Source organism: Macrotis lagotis, chromosome 2 (assembly GCF_037893015.1).
Source record: "Macrotis lagotis isolate mMagLag1 chromosome 2, bilby.v1.9.chrom.fasta, whole genome shotgun sequence".
Taxonomy (NCBI): domain Eukaryota; kingdom Metazoa; phylum Chordata; class Mammalia; order Peramelemorphia; family Peramelidae; genus Macrotis; species Macrotis lagotis.
Window position 1 is genome coordinate 4,178,661 of NC_133659.1, and position 19,360 is coordinate 4,198,020.

A 19,360-nucleotide genomic window follows, 5' to 3' on the forward strand; every position below is an offset into this window, starting at 1 on the left:
TTTTCATAAGTCAAATAATCTGAAGTCAATCAAATATAGACTTGAAGCACAGGGTTAACCATTCATTTTCAGTTAAATTAATGAAAGTGATCAAATCAGGTGACTTGAATTTTGTTAAATGCAAACCTAGACTTCTTTACCAAAAACTTAACTCAAAAACATTGGATTTCTTAATAAAAAAAAAATCATGTAGAGTTATGAAGTAATAAAAAGCAGTTTTAACAATCAGCAAGTGCTACAATACGCAAGCAAGTGACTTTCACTATGTCTTGGGGGAGGGGGGGCGTTCCCCTTATTTCTTTTTACAAATCATAAAACTTGGCTTAAAACCACTTAAAAATGTACAAGTTTCCCAATATAATGATAATAATAATAATAATAATAATAATAATAATAATAATGATAATAAATTTCATTTAAATTAAGACTAAAATAAATTAAACCTGGATCTATTTCCCAAATATTAAAGAATTTCAGTTTATAATTTCAATTATTCAGTGTTATTTTACACAAGAGCTATTTAAGTGACCTTATATCAAGAGGAAGTTTGAATACTTGAATTGCTAAGATCCTGTCTCTATGTGGTGACTTATCAGATAATAATCTGACTCCATGACTCTAACTTTCCTTATTTGTATTTTTCCAAAGATTTTTAAACTACAAAATGGTCAGAAATGCATATAAAGTTTTATAGTCTTAAAATTTCAAAATAAATATTATCCATGTAATAAGAACTTCATATTTTATTTTTAAAGGCCTTTTTTCCATTAAATTCCTAATTTTTTATCCACATTTAGGGGAATTTTCCTTTCAAAGAGCTCCAGCTCACTTATTCTCCATTTCCTGTAATTACAAAACCTTTTAGGAGACATACAGTAACCTATACTATGGTACAAATCCGCTCTGAGAAACCCATACCAAACTGGCTGCCTAATTAATGCAGCTTTCACAAAATTAGCATCTATGGCTTAAATTCCTTGGAGATCATGACAATTAAGACCACTCAAAGAAACTGAATCAGAGTCATAATTGGGGGTGATATAGTTAGTATTTTGTAAGCAGTAATACCTAACTATTGCATAAGAGATTTATTGTGTTTGTGGTCAACACCACAATTTTAAATCCCCACATGTTTAATTTGTGAGAAAAGCTGCCCTTACTAATAATCCTAGCAATTACTTATCAACATTTCTTAATATTAGAACATGAGTACACTCGAAATGTCATGATCACAATTAGGCATTTTAAATTTATGCTTACCTATTTCTGTTATCTTATACAGGAGATCAGCCTATATAAATGTATGTATGCGGAGTTATCTAATTACAAGCATTTGTACAGCTCATGCAAAGGGAAAAGGAAGGCAAGTGGCTGGCATTTATCTGAAGAAATTCCATCTCTAAGCTCTCTTTCTAGACTCTAGTGCTAGTTAATAGGAGAAACACCAATATTAACAGCAACAGGAGAACATTGGTACCTGAACAGATAGATAAAGGGAGAGTTACGCAGCACATGTCTCACATAGGGGATTCTAAAGACCCAACCCCCAAACCACAAAATACACAACATTAAAAAGGGGGGGAGCATCTGAGCCAAACCTCTTGCAGTGTCACATCTCAGAAAACAAGAATGGTACTTGGGGTCTAAGCCAGAAGAAATTCTCATCAGAGGCAAAATTTCAGAAATGACAAATTCCAGAGAATATTTCAACTTCATTCAAAGCAATAATTCCAAAGGAACAATTGAAATGAAATCATATCATTGAAACTATCATTCCATATCATTCATATCATTCCAAGGTCAGTTTTGGCTAGAATCAAAATCTGCCCTAACTTTTTTCAGGGATTCTGTAGTCATGGTTAAAGGGAGTCTCTCCCCTTACCAAATCTATATTGTGTATTCCCATATCTGTCAACTATCAGATGGATTAAAAAATAGGGGATCTTTCCTTCCAAGGAGCATGTTTTGGTGGAGAAGAAGAGCCTATTCCCCCTGAAATTCCTGTCCATATCCATACCATGGCATAAAACTATAAACTTTAAAAATAGGGTAAAAATCAAATCACAGAAAATATGTTAGACATGAAGATTTATTTTCTAGGATTTACCGTGAAATTTATAGGTGAAGAACATTAATATAATGACAACCTCAAACTGAGGGAGACCTGGATATTTATACATGAGGAAGAATAAACAAAATATCAAACCATGAAATTTATAGGTGAAGAACATTAATATAATGACAACCTCAAACTGAGGGAGACCTGGATATTTATACATGAGGAAGAATAAACAAAATATCAAACCTCCCTGGAGGTTGTTCTGTTAGGTTATACAAAATCTCATCAAAGATTATCATCCTTATCCAATGCTATGAGGGAAAGACACACATTCTTTACTGAAATAAAGTGTAAGGATGGCAGGATAAGTGTTCCTTTCTAAATCTAAAGGAGGCTACATTCCATTCCTCCCAATAGCTAAGAAATCAACCTTTGACCAGAAATATGGTTTTGAAAAACTTATTAAACTTTCACAGTAAAAAATTCAGTCCCCAATAATCAATCTGATGATAGTTTCCTCTCTAGGTTGATCTGTAGGTCTGTCCAGTCTGGTTCTCCAAATCATCCCATCTTTGCATAGTCAGTGGAGAAGCCAAGGTCATGTCTATTCTTAGATAAAATATTTTGATGTCTTTAATGGAAGTTTATCAGTAACACAACAAAAAATGCATCATTTTATGACCTTTCTATATAAGTGGAAATTTCTCACTCCCCCCCAATTATTATTTGCTTTTTATAAATGTTTATGGAAAAGAGTTGGGATAGTGAAAGCTATTGCTGACATGACATGGTAGGAAGGAGTATTTCCTGTTACATCAATATATGTTTGCTTTTCATCTATGCCCATGTCATTTCTAATACCCATTACATTGAAAAAATTTCTACTTCCTCTTCTAAATCCCCAGTCTCCTAATTTGCCTACATATATCTATATACATTTGTTTATATATAGAAACACACATAATATACAATATTCTATATAAATAGTATTTTCTATATAAATAGTATTTAGTATAGAATAGTATTCTATATAAATAGTATATAAATAGCTCTCATAGTCATGTCTGCGCCTTTCTTTTTTTTTATAGTTTTACATTTTAAACTGAGACCTTACAGCCCAAGGTTATTAATGAATGGTCCTTTTCATATTTCTCTACTTCTGTCACTAGAAGTCTATGCCTGGTTTTTACATGGTTTCCTCAGCTTCCCTCAGAGAACTTTTTTCCTTAAATGGACATCAACAGCAGTTAAGAAAATTCAATTAAGGGGCGGCTAGGTGAACCCAGGAGTACCTGGGTTCAAATCTGGTCTCAGACACTTAATAATTACTTATCTGTGTGGCCTTGGACAAGCCACTTAACCCCATTCGCCTTGCAAAAACCTAAAAAAAAATTCAGTTAAGAGGGCAGCTAGGGGGTACAGTGGATAGAGCATGGGCCCTGTACCCAAGAAGACCTATGTTCAAATTCAGCCTCAGAACTTAGCTGTGTGATTTTGGACAAGTTACATAATCCCTTTAGTTTGAAAAATAAAAGAAAAAATCAATTAAAATGAACAAAATTTTCACTGTAAAGACTCACAAACTATCAGAAAATAAGAATCCAGATCTAATTTGCCACAGATTTAGTCATAATTAGCTTTGTTTTGGGGACTAACTATCCTCATTTCCCTTCATATAACATTTCGGGCTTGGACTCACCAGGTCGAGATTTATCATGCAAACTTAGGAAAGCTTTTATGTGTCTTCTGCAGTGATTCCCTTTTCTGTCTTCATGGTCTGTAAATCCCAAATCTGTAATCCCCCAGGTGTTGATCCCTTTGGGATCAATACATTCAGGCTGAATCAGATTGACCCTGGCAGCATCCAATTAAAATTTCAAACTTATCTGAACTTTGATACTTTCTTGTACCCTCTACCAGGGAAATATTCACTGGTAGACAATAAAAAGTTCACTATTTTAAATATTATTTTTGTAAAATCCACTGCATGTACAGCACAAGCCCTTGTCATACTCTATAGCCTGCAAGTTGTGCTTCCATGAACTTTATCTCTGCATATTTGTAGGCAGGTAGGGTTAATGTGTTTTGAAAAGTTACTGGAATGATGAATGGGGCATAACAGGAATAATAATTATAAAGCTTTAGCATATGGCAGCTACATTTCAGAATAAGTTAAATGTGGCATTCTTCCCTCACAACATCTGGTGGATTCCAGTCATTTGTGCTAGATCATTTCTTTACATGATATCCAAAGGTAGTTTATTTCATTTTGTTTTTAAGGGAGGTCAGTGGTTTTCAAAATGTTTTACATAACCTTTTCTTCAAAGTTAAGCTGCTTTTGTTTCTAGAACTTTCACATTTCCTTTTCCAATTTTGTTGCCTTTTAATTTTGCTCTGATATTTCTTGTTGAATGAGTGCATGTTTGTCTTTCATCTACCTCTTTTTTGTCCTCATGCCTATTACTTCATTGAAATTTGAACCCCAGCTGACTTCCGAATTTGCCCACATCAATCTTTGGCTAATAATTTGAGTTCTTTACTCTCTATTTTCCTAACCTTCTTGATTATTCTATCTATAAGTTTTGGCAATTGTTACAATCTCATTTTTGGAGAATCCCTTTGTATTAGGTTCCAATTTGTTTATTCTGCGAACTCCTTCATGCATCAATGTATCAGCTAATATTTCTTTATTCCAGTAGTGTTTTGTTTCCCACATGTCTTTCTTCTCATGACTGGATCATCTACAGGGTTTTCTTTGTAAACATTTCTTTCTTTTGTGTTTTCAAGTTTTTATTCTTTTATTTGCTTGTACATTTCATGACTTTTTAGTCATCTCTCCAGAGCTCGGACCTTCATGGGCCACTTGAGAAGCCCTGGGTTTAGTTCCAAAGCAGGTAGTGAATATTTATTTATTTAATACATGTTTAATGTACTGAATCACACCATCTATTGCCAGTGGATGTTAATGACCATTGATCATATATGATAATGTCATTTTTCTGGTTGATTCTATTTGCCATACATGCAGGGCAAGAAATTTAAAATAACATCTGAAAGGGAACACACTCAACAGACCTTCATAGATAGATTTAAATTTAAAGGCAATGGAAAGGGAAAGCTTAAGATCAGTCAATGAATGAATCATGGCAGTAAAAGAGGGATTATGAGACAACAAGAATATGATCTCTAACCTCAGACAATATAAAACACTTGGGAGTCTATTTGCCAAGACAGACTCAGAATCTTTTTGAAAACAATTATAAAACACATCTCACACAAATTAAATCAGATTTAAATAACTGGGCAAATATCAACTGTCCATGGATTGGTAGAGCTAATATAATAAAAATGACAATTCTACCAAACTAAACTATCTGTTTAGTGCCCTACCAATCAAAATTCCTAAAAATTACTTTAATGAGTTAGAAAAAATTGTAAGTAAATTCATATGGAGAAATAAAAAGTCAAGAATTGCCAGGAGTTTAATGAAAAACATTGCAAAAGAAGGTGGCTTAGCCCTACCTGACCTAAAATTATATTATAAAGCATCAGTCATCAAAACTGCTTGGTATTGGCTAAGAAATAGAGTGGTGGACCAGTGGAATAGACTAGGTGTAAAAGCAGGAGATGATTATAATAATCTGCTGTTTGATAAACCCAAAGAGTGCAGCCATTGGGATAAAAACTCCCTCTTTGATAAAAACTGCTGGGATAATTGGAAGTTAGTATGGAAGTAACTTAGATTAGACCAACACCTTACACCCTTTACCAAGATAATATCCAAATGGTTACAGGATTTAGACATAAAAAACAATGCTATAAGCAAATTAGAAGATCAAGGACTAGTCTACCTGTCAGATCTATGGAAAGGGCAGCAGTTTATGACTAAGGAAGAGTTGGAGAACATCACCAAAAAACAATTAGATGATTTTGATTACATTAAATTAAAAAGCTTTTGCACAGATAAAACCACTGTAACCAAGATCAAAAGAAATGTAGTAAATTGGGAAACAATTTTTACAACTAATGATTCTGACAAAGGACACTCATTTCTAAAATATACAGAAAAATGAGTCATATTTTTAAAACAAAAAGCCATTCCCCAATTGACAAATGGGCAAAGGATAATGCAAAGGCAATTTACAGATGAGGGGATCAAAGCAATCCATAGCCATATGAAAAAATGCTCTAAATCATTAATTATTAAAGAAATGAAAATTAAAGCTTCTCTGAGGTACCACCTCACATCTCTCAGATTGGCCAATATGACCAGAAAGGATAATGATCATTGTTGGAAGGGATGTGGGTAATCTGGGATACTATTACACTGTTAGTGGAGCTGTGAACTCATCCAACCCTTCTGGAGAGCTATTTGGAACTATGCCCAAAGGGCAACAAAAATGTGCATAATCTTTGACCCAGCAATACCACTACTGGGTCTATATCCTGAAGAGATGAGGAAAAAGGGTAAAAACATCACTTGTACAAAAATATTTATATTATAGCAGGCATGTTTGTGGTGGCAAAGAACTGGAAATCAAGTAAATGACCTTCAATTGGGGAATGGCTTAGCAAACTGTGGTATATGTATGTCATGGAACACTATTGTTCTATTAGAAACCAGGAGGGATGGGATTTCAGGGAAGCCTGGAGGGATTTGCATGAACTGATGCTGAGTGAGATGAGCAGAATCAGAAAAACACTGTCCACCCTAACAGCAACATGGGGGTGATGATCAACCTTGATGGACTCACTCATTCCATCATTGCAACAATCAGGAACAATTTTGGGCTGTCTGCAAAGGAGAGTGCCATCTGTGTCCAGATAAGGAGATATGGAGTTTGAACAAAATTCAAGGACTATTCCCTTTAATTTAGGAAAAACAAACCCTGCTATCTTATTGTCTGATCTTGCTATCTCTCATACTTTATGTTTCTTCCTTGAGGATATGATTTCTCTCTCTTCACACCCAATTTGTATCAAGGTACAACATGGAAACAAAGTAAAGACTGACAGATTGCTTTCCATGGGGGGTTGGGGGGAAGTAAGATGGGGGGGATTGTAAAACTGAAATAATATCTTTAATAAAAATAAATAAAAAAAAACAAGAATATGATCTCTGTCACTTTTTTTTTTTTTGATACCAGGAAGTAGCACTAGGTTGCTGGGGCCTGGCTACTAGAAATGAGATATTGTCTAAAGTATAAAATGCGATAAAATTTACTTTTGAAAATGTTATCCTTCAGATATATCCATGATCAATGTAAATAAATGTTCACAAACATTTGTTAGGTACACCCCTCCCATTTAGACTTTGAAGGGGAAAAATTAGCAGTTATTTGTATTCATTTCAGCACTTAGGGTAAATAAAGTGCTCTCAGTCAATCAATCTATAAACAATTCTAAAGTGTTTCCTACATATCAAGGCATGTACAAAGCCATGGGGAAAATGAACTGTAAAAAAGAATGACAATCCTTGCCCTCACGGAGTTTAAATTCAATGGGAGAAGACCACACATAAAAGGGACCTGAGAAAGCTAGGTAGAGCACTGGATGGAGTCTTGGACTCTGCCTTACATGCTTAGAAGTAGCATGATCCTGGTGTGACACCTGCCTCAGTGTCCTCGATGGTAAAATGGGGATCATGTTCATCTCTCCCTCCCATGTTTGTAGTGAAGATATCATGACTTGTCTTTTGGAAACCATAAAGCACTATATAAGTGTTAGTCATTATCATGATAATTATTACTCTTAAAACAAGGGGAAGGAAGAGACTTTTGGGGTGAGGAGATACCTGAGGTTTGATGATGGCAAAGTAAGAAGCAAAGCAAAGCAAAGAATGAAAGATGGTTGGACAAGTGCCTTTCTCCTTAAGAAAAGGCCCAGGAAGAGATCAGCAATGGGGAAGGAGGCTGGCAGGCATTTCCAGAATAAGAAGGTCACATACACTGAGGAACTTGTGGGATGAGAAAGCAGCTAAGGCACAGTGTCTTCAGTGTCTGCAGTGAGGAGCAGGTCTGGGAGAGGCTCTCTCACAAATCTTATTTTATTTGATGTTCACAAACCACAAATCACCCATATGTCATATGTTATTTGATTCTATTTTATACATGAGGGCACTAAGATGTACCAAATTTATGCAACTTGTGTTGGTTTAAAAAAGAAGGGAAATGGCAAAGTCAGAACACAAACATATCTTTGAACTGAGAATACATGTCATCTCTCTGAAAACATATAAAAATGAACTTGGTCATCTGTGGCCACAAAAAACATCAATTATAAATATAGTCTTAATCCTTCAATGACTCTAAAAATGACCTCTAGAATATGCTTTATCACTAGCCAAGCAGCCTGTACCATTAATACTCTCCACCTCACCCACATCTTGTGTCCCTAGTAACAATAACTTGGGTCAATCTAGGGACTCTAAGCAAAGGTTGACTAGCAATTAAACAACAGCCTTTATTAGATTACCATTGTGGACTAGGGAATATGGTAGGCATAAGAGAGGCAAATAACTGAAGGAAACAAACCCTGGGCTCAAGGGACTTACATTCTTTTTTCATGAAAATAAGTGAAATTATTAAAATTATTAAAACTCAATTTAAGTGTCGCATATTAATTTTTTCAAGGAGATGCCATTAAACAAGGAAATAAATAAATAATCTGAATGGACAGCAGATAAAGGAGTGGGCTAAGGGACCAAACAGAGAAGTCATTATTATTTTGTAATTTTTCTTTTTAGTTCCCAATTCTTACCCTCCTCCTTCCCTCCCTCCCTCCTTCTTCCTTATCTATTGAGAAAGGAAGCAATATCCATACTTATTGTATAAGTGACATCAGGTAAAAGAACTTTCCATATTGGCTATGCTGGGAAGAGGAAGAAAAACAAAGTGAAAAGTCTTCAATCTGCATTCAATCTCTATCAGTTGTCTTTCTAGGTGGAGAGCATTTATCATCATTTTTCATCCCAAGAATTTGGAATATTTGTTTTGATCAGAGTAAGTTTTGCAGTTGGTCAGTGTTACATTATTACAGTGTATAATAGTTTCCTAGTTGTGCTCATTTTGCTTTATATCAATTCATGTAAATCTTACCAGGTTTTTCTGAACCATCCTGCTCACCATTTCTTATAGCACAATAGTATTCTATGCTTAGCATAAACCACCATTATTTCAGACATTCAAAGAATTCATTCTTTAAAAAATAAGACTTCCAAGTCTTGATGAATAGTTTGTGTGTATCTCTCATTTGTCCTACTCTTGCCTTTGCCCTGCCTCTCTCCTCTTGACTGCAATGTTCTTTGTCCTCCCTTCTTTCTCTTAGAACTCAGCCTCCTCATCTCACCTACCTTTTTTTTTAGGTTTTTACAAGGCAATTGGGGTTAAGTGGCTTTCCCAAGGCCACACAGCTCGGTAATTATTATTAAGTGTCTGAGGCCGGATTGGAACCCAGGTACTCCTGACTCCAAGGACGGTGCTCTATACACTGCGCCACCTAGCCACCCCCACCTAACTTTTTTTGGCTGGAAACCTTTATTCCCATAGCACACATCATGCTCCCCAACTTCCTGGGCATTGACCTCTAAAGTTAAAGTGTATTTTGTTTTGACTCCTGAATCTTCTCCCCATCTTCCTAATCTGTTGACTTAGTTCCCTCCAATTTCAAAGTGTGTATCTGAGTATATGTCTGTTGGTGTGTCTTATTCTATTGTTTCAGGTCCTATTGCATCAGTTTACTACTTACTTTCCTATGCTGGGCAAACCATCCCCTCAGCCTATTCTGGATATCTCTGGAAGATAGTGGAATTTATTTCCAGTAGAAGCATTCTTGCTCAACATGATGAAAGTGCAGCATTTTTGAAAAACTCATTAAGCTAGAGGGGAATTTCACAGTTAAAACAGAGGGTGGGGGTTTAAAGGGGAGGGTAACAGGTAGTGACAACAAAATATTTGCATTGGGCTTTCTTCATTATCTTTTTTGAGACTCACAACCACTTTATAAAGTTGAAACTATAGATGTGCCTGTTTTACAGATGAGTAAATATCAAAGAGAGGGATTGAACTATCCTTTGTGAAATAGCTAGAAACAGCCTGTTCTTCAACTCTGTGGGAGAACGTCTCAGTTCATTGTCTTGGGGCAGTCAGCAGATTAAAAATCCTCTGGCATCAAAAGTTCTGAAATTTGTGAAGTTTATTAGTCATGCCCAAATGGCCCTTAGCTGAACATGGTCACTGTTTGTTTTGTGAGGTTGTAATCACTGTAGTCATGTCACAGCTGTTGATAGAGGATGGGAACAAGGCCAAATATAGACTTTGGCTGTGTCAAGAAAGCCAACAGAACAAACTGCATTATTGGATTTCCCAAAAGAAGACTATCTAGAATAGCGCCTTAGGCAAAGGCAAACATCATAATAAGGGTGAAAACCAGCACACAATTGACTTTGCAATGATTTCTCGCTCTGTTGAACATCATCTTAGCCTGGGACTCAGGGGTCTTATTGGAAAATAATCTGACTTCTCACTTGAAAATTTCTATCTTTAAAAATGTTCAAAATCAAATGTTATTGATATGGTTTAGTTTGATATTATTAACATTTCCCAACATATTTCCCTTCTTCTAGAGAACTATCCACTTTAACAAAGAATAAGAAGCAAAAAAGGGAAAACAATTGCGAACCACTAACCAATCTATCAAAAAGTTTGAACTTTTATAGTCTTCCCTTTGCATGGTTTACCATCTCTGCCAAAAAGGTGGCATAAGGGAGCAGCCTGGCACTGTATTTGGCACAGAAGTCTACGCTTAATAAATACTGATTAGATGTAATGTCATTGAATAGAAGGAATAGTTCTAAGAATTCACACAGATTATGAGCACTCAAGCCTTAATCAAGGGACTTGTGTTGGATATCTTCCTCTGACATTTACATGTTGTAAGATCCTGGAGGAAACTACTGCCCATCTCTCTGCCTCCTTCCTTATCTGTAAACCGGGGAAAGTAGTATCTGTTCCTATGAGTCTGCTAGATGTTGGAGTGGCTAAGAGGGCTGCCCTTGGACTCGAGAAGAGCTGAATTCAAAACCTATCTCAGCCACTCTGTAGCTGTATCACCTTGGAACAAGTCACTTTAGTTTCTCCCAAGCTCCGTTTCCTCATCTGTAAATAAGAATAGTAAAGACATGGCCTCAGAGGGTACACATACAATAATATACCTACTGTGCTTTGTAAAACTTAATGCGGATGGACTTAATGTATACTTGTTAGTGATCATTCTTCATTTTCCTCGAAGACCAATGGCATCATTTTGGAATGTTGTCTTGTCTTGTGCATGAGTTGGATTTAAGTGAAGCAGCATTGCATAGGCATCAACCTCATTCTTTCTTCCAGAGTCATTGAAATCCAGTGGCAGGACAAAAGTCAAGACATCTGGTGATGGCCTGGGATACAATGGATGACCTTGGAGACTTCATTGTCTGACCAACAGTTTCTGCTTCAGCTTCCTTCATGACCCTCTGCCTAATCCACCAGGAAAAATCCTCACACGTTTGGGGTAAGCATCCTCCTAACTTACCAACAGGTTTATCCTCACCTTGGTTTAGTCTTTCTGCTGAGATAGTTTAGCTGAGATGTGACTGCTATGTATGCTATAGCTTCTGGGAGCCACAGATAGAGTGGGTAACAGGGAGATAGGAGACTTCTACTATGCAGAGCTGTTTTAAAGCTGAAGAATATACTATACAAAGAGGATCAATTGAATAAGTCAAGGCAACAAATATTTATAGGGCTATTATAGGAGCTATTATATTCCCTGACCTGAACTAGACCCTAGAGAAAGAGAGATAAAACAAAATAGAAAAGAGCCCTTATCTTATGTTCTATCGGTAGAAGAAACAAAAATACAACTAATTATGTACTCATAATTAGAAGACAGCTCAGACATTAGAATCCTAACATCAAAAGTTCAGGAATCTTTTACAATATTAATGGTCATCCAAAACAACTGTCTTTTTTAATCAGATGGGGAGAGATTCATTCTCAGGGTCTCACATCTCATAGGTCACTTAACAATAGAGTTAGAATTTTGAACCCTAGTCTCTGAATCTCAATTCTCTTTTGATTTAATCATGCCCAACCAGAGAAAATCAGTAAAAGTCCCCTTAGACTATCACAGGGTCACTTTTTTAAGGTTAAAAGGTATCAGAGTAAAACTGAGGCACAGATATCTACCTGCTTTGGTAAAATTCTAACTAATAGTAAATAAATCACAGGATTTTAATCTGATTATGTCTCTCTTTGAACTATCCCCCAGAGACATATGAGCCCTCCTTATGCCCATTTTTTACTTATCATATCTCTGAAACATCTCTCACATTTGTCATATTTTCTCCAATTCAATGACCACCATCTATTAGCCTCCAAGATGGGCTCTCAGCCTCTGATCTCTGATCTCTCCAGCCTATCTTCCACATAATGGCCAAAGGGATACTCTTGAAACACAATCATGATCACTTATCTTCTACAGTCAAAAACTCAAGACAATAAATATTGCTTTGAGGACAAAACTCTTATATTAGCTATTTATATGAGTTTTGTTTATTTAACTATTTTAAGTCCTCCAAAATCAGATTTCCATGACCCTGTATCCCTGTGTAGACTTAGTCTCAATTACTCCACTTCTTATACTCTATTTCATTCATGTAGGTGATGTTTCTCCTCTGTGACTTCCCTTCTCCCTTCTCAGTGACTTCACATAGATATACCCAGAATGCACTTGCTCCTAACCTCTGCTTCTTAGAATATCTGGCTCCCTTCAAAATGAAGCTCAAGTTTCACCTTCTGCATGAGGTCTCTCCTGAATCAACCCCTACCCCAGGCAATGCTGGCAATCATCTTCCCACCAAGTATTTTCTCTGTGTAAATTTTCAATTTACTTATATGTGGATGTATTGTTTCCCCCAATAGAGTATAAGAAAAGGTCTATTTAAGTTTTGATTTTGTATGCTCCAGCACCTGGCCTAGTCTCTACTGATTAGATTCTTGCTAAGAACATGTGGATTGGCTCTTCTGTTTCTGTAAAACAAAGTGTATTCATTGAATTTATATATCTTCTGGCATGTATATTTAGAGGGCAACTCCCCTTCATTATGGATTTTTGTAATGGTTTCAAATGAAATTTCTTTTTTGTTTCTTCATGATATTAGTCAATACTTTATGGAAATATTTATGATTCTGTGGCTCTAATTTGTATGCTGCTACTTGACAAAAAAAAGCTACTAATCATATCATTAAGGTTCTATGCTTGTTCCCTGGGCATTCAGTTCTGTTACTTTTGATTCTTTTCAAATAATTTATCTTCTATACTTCTCTTTCCCCTTTTTAAGAAAAGACCTGGATTTTGTAGACTGTTGCTCTCTCCCATTCAAACTTTCCACCTTTTGTCTTGGATTGGGGTTTCTTCCTTAAGATCTACAATTTATATTCTTTGATTGCTTTTCTGTTCCATTCTCAAGGTTTTTTTTTATTATTCCATTTTCCTTTCAAGAATTCTTCTAGAATGTCTCATTTTTACCTTTCTATTGGATTTCTTTGTTGAGGTGTACTTTTTTTCAGTGAAATAGCTTCTTATTTCAGTTGTTAATTATTTCTTCTCTGTAACCTTTTATCTATATCAACCAATCATTCATTATCATGTGGTGTTTGATGTTGCTTCTCACAGTGGCTTCTTCTAGAGTCTGGGCTTTGGTAAAAAAAAAAAATAGTCTCAGAATTAGCTTAGTGACCCTGATCAAGTCCCTTCACCATTCTGGACTGCAGTTTTCTCATCAGGTTCCTTCTACCTCCCACTCCATGAACCCACTATCAATCTATTGACCTTTTTACTCCTGTAGGCATAGGTTTCCCATGATGCCCTCAATCACCTTCAGTGTCAGTTCTTTATTTTCTTAGACCCCTTGGAGTTTGGTCTTTTATAATATTTATGTTTGTTGGGAGGTAAGATGGCCCATGAGTTCACTGACTATAGACAAACTCACTTTAAGTGAACCTATTCTTCCTTTTCCTTTTCTTGTTTTTCTGGGTTCCATTTTCCTGTTTGTATTTGAGATTTTTTCAGTCCCCAGGTCGGTACATTTCTGAAGGAAAGCTCTTAGAAGCCCTTGCTCTCGAGTCTTTGTTTGTGAAACTGGTATATGGTCTGATTCAGGGATCTCAAGCCCTCCCCCACCTCCCCCAGGAATGGTGGGATGTTTTTAAATCTCCAAGCCAAAAGATAGCCAGGGATGGCAAAGGCTTTGGAAGGTCCTAGACCTGAAGGTGAAGAACCAGAAATACAAAGGATGAAAAAGCCAGTTTTTGACAAATTGTTGTTTTCCGTAATTATTGGGTTGTTGAATTCTTTTATCATTATCATTTGTCTTTATCATTATTTTAACTGCTGATTTTTTAAGTGTTTTTCTTCTTTCAATCTGGTATGATTACTGAAAGCCAAACTCTAGTTTATCTGTTACCCAGTCATCTTCTCAGAATTTAATCTGGTGTGATATTCAGGCGAAATGAGCTCCTTTTTCTTCCAGAAATCAAAAGGCATAAAAGAATAAAGTTTACTCCCTGCCATAAGTTCAAATTCAAAATGCGCCCATTTCGGTTTTCCAGGGTGACTTTGTCCAAACAGCCCATTGGGCAGACATTATCCTCCTCAAAGCAGGGAAGATGGATGCATGCTCTGTGTTTGTGGCTGGACTCACTGGTACCATCTAATGGCCACTGGTTGGTTCTGTTCCTGGCCTTCAGCGCAGATCCCTTGCTGCCTTATTTATTTCCTATGCTGATTTTCTTTACTCTGACTTGTAGACCTTGGGCCATAAATTGTATTTGGATTGCAGAGCAAGGAGCTACATTTGGGGGATTCGTAGTTCAAACATCCTTTATCCTGCTTCCTCCAGCATATCGAGACCAATTTCAAAAGTTGATCAATAAAACATACCTAGAATCCCCTGCGACCTTGTTAAGGGCATCCAGGTGTTATGCTCTATGAATTCAGAAGATACATTATCACAAACTGCATATGCAGCCCAACAGGGTTTAGACTTCCTGGGATTTTTATTGATTATTCTAGGTAGCTCAGCACTGTCTTTCAAATCCCCTGATTTCCACTAACAGCTATGTCCCCAAGTTAGTTATTTATTTGATGCAATCTCACTTGATCTCATTTAGCTTATGCCCTGCTTTTCTGACCCTGAGCTAAGGTTTTGAGGCTACATTATTGACTTTGATCCAAGTCTTACCCAATCCTGTGACCATAGCTGTATCCTCTCATAAGCTGAAGTTACAGACAGGAAACCTTCCTTAACATTTGTATTCCTAAACCTTAGACCTGGCCATGTCTGTCCCTGACTCAAATGACTTGAAAGACTCTCTTGCCTTCAGAATGAAATCTATCCTTTTCTGCATTTCAATCCCCTCTCAATTGGGATGTGACTTCCTTCCAAGGAATCCCCATTCGTCCTCTTCATTTCTTCTGTTTCAGCCCAAGGACACCACTGTCTGCATTCCATACACAATATTCCACGTTTCATCTCTGTTGCTTTGTATCCAGCAACCTGTAAATTGACTTCCTGTACATTTTGCCCAACGAGTATCACTATTGGTTTCCTTCAGGGGGCAGCTCAAATAAATGCTATGGCTACAAGAAACCTTTCTTAATTCTAATAGTTGTTACTGCCCTAGCACAGTATGGTGGATAGGGACTAGAAACTCCCTCTGCCATGTAGGTCATTTCCCTTATTTGCTGATAGTTTTGGAATTTTGTTAGAGGAATTATGTTATATTTGAGGCATAAGGTTAAGTGACTTGCCCAGGGTCACACAGATATATGTAGCAGAGATGGGATTCGGACCCAGTTCTTTCAGATGGTGCAACTAGCTTTCTATCCCCTTTGTCACACTTCTTCTATAATTTTATATAACTTAATACTTGCTTGTAGAATGACAGTAATAATTAAAAATGAAAATGTAGGAATCAGTCATTTCTGGGACTGTTAACTTGACTTCTGCCCCTTTCTCCTGTTCTCTCTGGATGACCTCCCTACTTAATCCTGAGCTGTTGCAACCCCAGCCTTAAGAGGGCTAGTGAACTCCATGTCAGTGATTCTCTACTCAGCAAAGAAACTTGGTGAAAAAATCCTCTCTGCATCAAATTCTCTCCTCTTGGGAGCATAAGGACAGACAAGTCTCCCCGAGGCTACCAGGAGCTTGGAATTCAGGGAACCAAAGTGAGAGAGGGAAAATTTTATGACATTAATAACTTGTGATTCTTATTTTGAAAATTGCTTGTACATATCCTTTGACTAGTAATCCACTGGGGATCAGCAATTGGTCTTATATATTCATAGTCGTTCTTTATATTTCTTAGATATCAGACATTCTTTACAAATTTTTGATGCAAAAGTTTCCCTCAATACACTCATTCTAGTCTTATTTTGATTATATCCACTTTATGCATTTTTGTATTTCATGTTATAGAAATTATTTATTCTATCTTTTATATTTGTATATGTTAGAATTTACCGTCTTCTCATGTCTGTTTCTAGAAACAATTCTTGTCTTTCAATCTGCATTTATGGTGTTACTTTTCCATACAAAGTAATGAACTCCATTTCACTAAAATTATTGGATCACAGAAATTGAAGGGATGGGGAGTAGCATTTTGCTTGTGTTGGTTATTTGAGTCCACATGAGTTTGTCTAAATCGAGTTTGCAAGGAAACATGAATAGATTTCTAGAGTCTCTTCCACCACCCCTCTCTAAGGGCCATTTTGATTCCTGCCTAGAAGGGAAAGGTATCACACTAAAATAATATCTGTCTCCTCTTCCAAAATTCTAAGTCTGGGATAAATAATGCTTAGGTTCAAGCTGAGCTCCTGATCATTATCCCTTAATGGGGAAGGGATGCTTTAAACTATATATAACAGGCTTCACTTTCTTTCCACCAAATACTGGTTCCCCAAAGAACATGTGTCCTACCCAATAGCATAGAGGTATACAGATAAGAAGATATCAAAACATATACAGAGTGAGTGAGTTCTCCCATTGGGAGTAAGGTATCTCAGCACAACCAAGAGAGTCTTTGATCTCACCCAAGGGGAACTTTTCAAAGTGTCTCTTGGTGTAAGCTGAGGAGAGGGATATAACTGAGGTGTTGGATTCTCCACATATCAGCTTCTTTCTTCAGTCTCTCTTTCCCTTCAGGTCCTGGAAGAGAATCTGAAACCATGTATCTTCTTTCTTAAAACTGAGAGTCAGAAGATAAAGATTTCTCTTCTTGAAAATTCTTGCCAACTCTGCCCCTCTTGCAAACTCAGAGCACTGAGCATTCAGTCTCCACCAAGGCAGAGCTTTATGCAAAGAGACCCTGAGCTGCTGATTTCAGAGCTATGGAACTAAATGGTGTCCTTCAAATTAACTTAATCCCTTCCTTCTTTTTCTACAAATGAGAAACCTGATGCCTAAAGACTTGAGAGAGAGTTATTCCAGAAGAAATGGAATAGATTCTTAAAAGAAAAGAGAAAATATGTGGGGTCACATAATTGAAAGGAAAAGTTGCTTTATTTCAAGTCAAGGAAGATAGGTTCAGATCCTACCTCTTTCATATATACCTTTGTCGGCATAAGCATACCATATAAACCATCTAGGTTCTAATTTCCTCAATTATAAAATGGTAGCATTTGTTTCATGTGGACTTGGAGATCCCTATAATCTTTAGATCTATCATGCTGAGATCTTTTATGTCTATAAGGTTCTATGATTATATAAGATTTATATTAGAAAAATATATTCACCGGAAATTTCTACGAACATCCATATTGTTCTCTGTTTAGAATCTCAAACCAACGCCCATGGAAGATTTGATGACAAGTGATTTCTTATTATGATAAGGAGACTGAGATTCTACTTCCTAATTTTAGTTACTGGCACATCTGATAGAATTTCAAGGCCAGGAATGACATGGACTTTAGCTAAAATTTTGCCTGTGACAATGTATCAACTGCTTCCAAATTTCATTTGCCACTTCAGACTGAAGACCAGAATAGAAGATAGAGAACATTTCTGCTGCTAGGAACAGAACTACTGCCATATTTTACAGCATGGCAAAAAAATAAAATAAAATGTGCATAGCATGGCAATTAAAGAGCAAATTGCTAAAATAGTTTAAATAGGATGATAAAACCAAATAGCAGCTCATAAGTGGGCTTGTTTTCCATTGATGTCATAGAACTGTATTTTTCAGATTCAATTAGGCCCTGACTCTCATCCAACTAAACATGGACTTTCTCCAATGAATTATCATTATCCAAACTCTGACTTGAATGACCTCTAAAAGGCTTTCCTCTATCACCCAGGGGGAATTTGTGAGTGGTTGAGGAAAGTGAGGATGGCGGTGTGAATAAAAATGTAGCCTTTTCTTCTTAGTTTGATGCAAATAATTCCTGGGAGGAAGTAATGGCTTGAAATAAATGGAGTCCAAACTTTCTAGAGGAGCAGAATCCCTTAAGCCAGGGGGAGTTCAGAATTCATTGACATGTAGAGAGAATGCTCTCTCAAAAAAAAAAAATCCACTCGATATCTGTATTAATTCCTTATTCACACTTTGGAATAGTTGATTCACTTTCTTTGAAAAATAATGACAGTGGAAGAGTCATTCATCCAATAGCCTTTAGAAGCACAAGAGCTCTCTCCTTGAACTCAAATTGTTTACATCTATTAGGAGGGATATATGAACACAGGGCTAACAGGTAGCACACACATCATTTTCATTTACTAGATCAAAGTTCTAAGTCTTGAAAGCAAGAATCAGTGCATCTTGTAATTCCTAGTTTTGGCTTCTTTCTAGTATTACACTATACCTTGCTCAATAGAACCTCACAGAAAGACACAGTCTTAGGATTGGAAGGCACCATGGGGATTCTGACCCATCTCTACTGCAACAAGAATTCCCATCTACAATATTTATTGCAAATGGGGATCCACTCTACCATCAAAGACACTTAGTGAAGGGAAATCTATTCTAGCAATAAAATCTGTTACCTTTTTAGAAAACTCTAATTGTCTGGAAGATTCTTTTTGCAAATCTTCAACTTAAGATTGGGCATCTTATGACCTTCTCATCTCCAACACTGTCTTTTGTTTAGCTAAAGGCAACAAAATATTGAGGATGCACCTTGTAGCAAGCATTGACATTTAATAGGCTATGGCATTGTAAGGAGAAGAAATAGGCAGGATATAAATGTGATAAAGGTGATGTGAGA

The 19,360-nt window shown here is 36.5% G+C and overlaps 1 protein-coding gene across 4 annotated transcripts in view; it reads left to right on the forward strand.

Moving 5' to 3' along the window:
• LOC141512328 (leucine-rich repeat and IQ domain-containing protein 3-like) overlaps nucleotides 1-19,360 on the forward strand; it is a 286,841-nt gene that overhangs the window by 157,893 nt on the left and 109,588 nt on the right. For all 4 annotated transcript variants that reach the window (XR_012475454.1, XR_012475455.1, XR_012475456.1 and 1 more), the window contains one exon: nucleotides 11,446-11,608. The gene's annotated coding sequence lies outside the window, so the exon portion shown is untranslated. The remainder of the gene's footprint in view (nucleotides 1-11,445; nucleotides 11,609-19,360) is intronic.